At 42.1% G+C, this 3093-nt stretch overlaps 1 pseudogene; it reads right to left on the reverse strand.

Annotated features, from left to right (window-relative positions):
• Positions 1–241: 241 nt before the first annotated feature.
• LOC123394306 lies at positions 242–2676 on the reverse strand (annotated as a pseudogene).
• Between the last annotated feature and the right edge of the window lie 417 nt (positions 2677–3093).

Genomic DNA, 3093 nt, shown 5'->3' on the forward strand with positions numbered 1-3093 from the left:
TTTGATGGAGTCACTAATTTCTCTAAGTCTCTTCTCATTTAGCATTATTCTTCCTCTCTTTGGTTCACCTTCATTGCTTTCCATTGCTTTGTCTTCTAGTTGTTTAATTCATTCCTCTGATTCTTCCAGCCTGCTGCTCATTGCATTGAGCATGTTTCTAATTTCATTTATTGCATTCTTCATCTCTCTCCTTTTTTTTTTTTAATGGATCAGTTATTTAATTAGGTTCTTTGTAGGAAATTCAGAACACCAATTTGTGAGGATAAACTCCATTTGTGAGAGAAAACACAGAGGTAGCCCTGAAACTGAGGAACAGCTTTGATTTGGGGCACTATTTGTGAGTCCATAGCTTTCTGACCAACCTTGCACTGCTCTGTAATCCCATATTTCTCTTTGTTAAAGATCTCACCTTCCTGGTGTCTGGATTTAGCTTCTTCTTCTTGAAATAAGCATCAGTGAGATGTTTGGAGATTTTCACACTGCTGATATCAATTTTAGTAGAGGTGATAATGACAAATTTCTGGTTTGTTCTATGCAGAAGAACTCAGTTGAGGGCCAAACATCCAGTCACAAATAGTAAGCCCTTATCTTCAGTAGGATAGTACCCAGGCATTTTGTGTAGTTTAACCACTCATGAACCACCTTCTTGTCAACACCAGCTGGTTTTGTGACAGGGTAAGGCTTAATGTAATCAAGTTAGGCAGTCAGTGATCTTGTTGCACTGCTTCCTGGAGGTGGCTCTATGTTTATGCTAAGGAGCAGGGGAGGGATATGGGGAAATAACACTGGCAAGCATTTTTGTTCCTTGAGAGGTTTCTCTGTGAATGCTGCCTCTTAGGAACATCCTCCGAGAAGAGCAAATAATGTCCTCACTTTGTGTCCCAGGTTCTCTTCAGATCACTATTTCCATACTGTCTGACCCTGGGTTGTTTACCTTCTTTCTAAGAGCAGCAGAGTGCTTTCCAGGCTGTGTCCCAGCCAATCCCACTGATCTTTAAAACTCCAGGTTTTAAACCTGCTAGTTGCAAGAACTCACAAAATTCAGCCCCTCTCATTTTCTAAGGATATTTCATTTCTGGGGTATTTGGGGTGATTGATAGTTATCTGGTTGTATTTGTGGGATGCGGTGAGCCTTGGATTTTGCTACTCTACCACCATCTTCCTGTATTTCTTAATGACCATTACTTTTAATTCTCTCAGGCGTATTACTTATTAACATTTCATTTAGGTCTCTTGATGTGATTTTGTCCTGTTGTTTATTTGGGACATATTTCTCTGCTTATTTTACCTTACTCCCTGCATCTATTTCGATGCATTAAGAAAGACAGCTTCATCTACTGCTTTTGAAAATAGTAGCCTTATGAAGAAGAGGTCCTGTGGTGCCCTGCAATGCAATGTCTCCCATTCTCCAAAACCTGGTGCTTCAGTGATGTCTCTTATGTGTGTTGCATGTGCCCTATTGTGGTGAAGCCACCTTTACCTTCAGTCCTGTCACCTTCAATGATTTTCTTTGCCTGCCTATGGGCAAAGGGTTTGATCATTTCATTTTTAGTGGACCAGTCTGGGGCTGACTTAGGCTTCATTTCAGATTGACTTTTACCAGAGCTGCAGTAGCATAGAACTGCAGGGCACTTTCCTTGTGTTGTCTCCTGAGAAGCTTTTATTGGTGAGTATGATCTGCAGTCACATCAGATGTCTGCCCCTGGCCCACTGCTGGGGCAGCACTTGGACTGGTATGTATGGTTATCTTTCCCTCTCCCCAGGGTAGGAGTCATTTTGGAGTGATGCTGGACACTATCTGGGCTGCTTGCATACTCTCAGGCCGGCAGCACCACTTTGGATGGGTTCTGGCCAAGGTTGTATTGGAGTAGGCAGGTCTGTGGGAGAATGTGGGGGTTGGGCACATGGTTTAGCAAGGTTTGTGCAGTTTTGCTGTGGGAGAGGATCTGGAACCAAGTCCAGGCTGGAGGGGGCATGTCAATAGAACAAGGGGGCAGGGCATACTGCTAGCAAGCTGGGTGGAGAGTGTGGGCACTGAACTGTTTTTCACAGGTTTCTGTGTATCTAGGCAGGGGTGGGAATGAAAGTGGTACCCTCCAACTCTTTTGTTCTTGAAGTCTCCCAAAGTTCCCTGTCCTTCAGCCTACACTCTAAGATTATTAAATAAATCTCTTTCCCATATACCCCAGACATTTTTCAAACTACTGCTCCTATGCTGCACCTCCATGGAAGTGTTTGTTACACTGTCTTTTTAAGGGCGGAAATTCAGTTTTCTGTCTCCCTCCCAGCTCTCCTAGAGCAGAATCCTTTGTTTTTATAAAGTTCCACATGTTAAGCCTCACTGATTGTAAAAACTCCTAAAGCCAGTCCTCTCTGGCCTTCAAAACCAAATGTTATGAGGATTTGTCTTCCTAGTGTGAGCCCCCAATGCATGGGGTGCCCCGCACAGATCCTCTCCTCTCTCTCCACCCCAGTGTCCTCCCTCCTGTGGACAGTGCTGGGTATTTGTTTGGCTCCCAACTGTGTCTTTACCTTTCATACCCTTTTTATGTATCATTCTACATTTAGTTGTAAAAAGTCTGTTCTTTCCATTTTCTGATTTATTTACGCTAATGTAAGTGTTATCTGGTTGTATCCATGGAATAACATGAGCTCAGGATCCTCCAACTCTGCCATTTTCCCTGGAAGTCTTTGGTATCTTTTTTTCTTCTAATAAGATCTCTGCCCCTTTGTTTCTCTCTTCTTCTGGGAGCCCTATAATGCAAATTTTAGTCCATTATTTTTGCCATACATATTCCTTAAACTGTGTTCATGTTTATTTATTTATTTGTTTGTTTCTTTTTCTTTTCATCACTTTGATTGGGTAAGTCCCCCCACCTTATCTTTAAGTTGACTTATCCTTTCTTTTGCATCATCTAGTGTGTTGTTGTCCCACTCCAGTGTATTTTCAGGCTAGTTATTGCATTCTTTAGCTCTGTGACTTCTATTTGATAGTTTCTTACATTTTCCATCTCTTTGTTGAAGCTCTTACCTTCTTCATTCATTTTCTCCCTAGATGAGTGAAGATCTCTATGACCATTACCTTGAACTCTT

Source organism: Mustela putorius, unplaced genomic scaffold (genome assembly GCF_011764305.1).
Source record: "Mustela putorius furo isolate JIRA1106 unplaced genomic scaffold, ASM1176430v1.1 tig00003834_pilon_pilon_pilon, whole genome shotgun sequence".
NCBI lineage: Eukaryota > Metazoa > Chordata > Mammalia > Carnivora > Mustelidae > Mustela > Mustela putorius.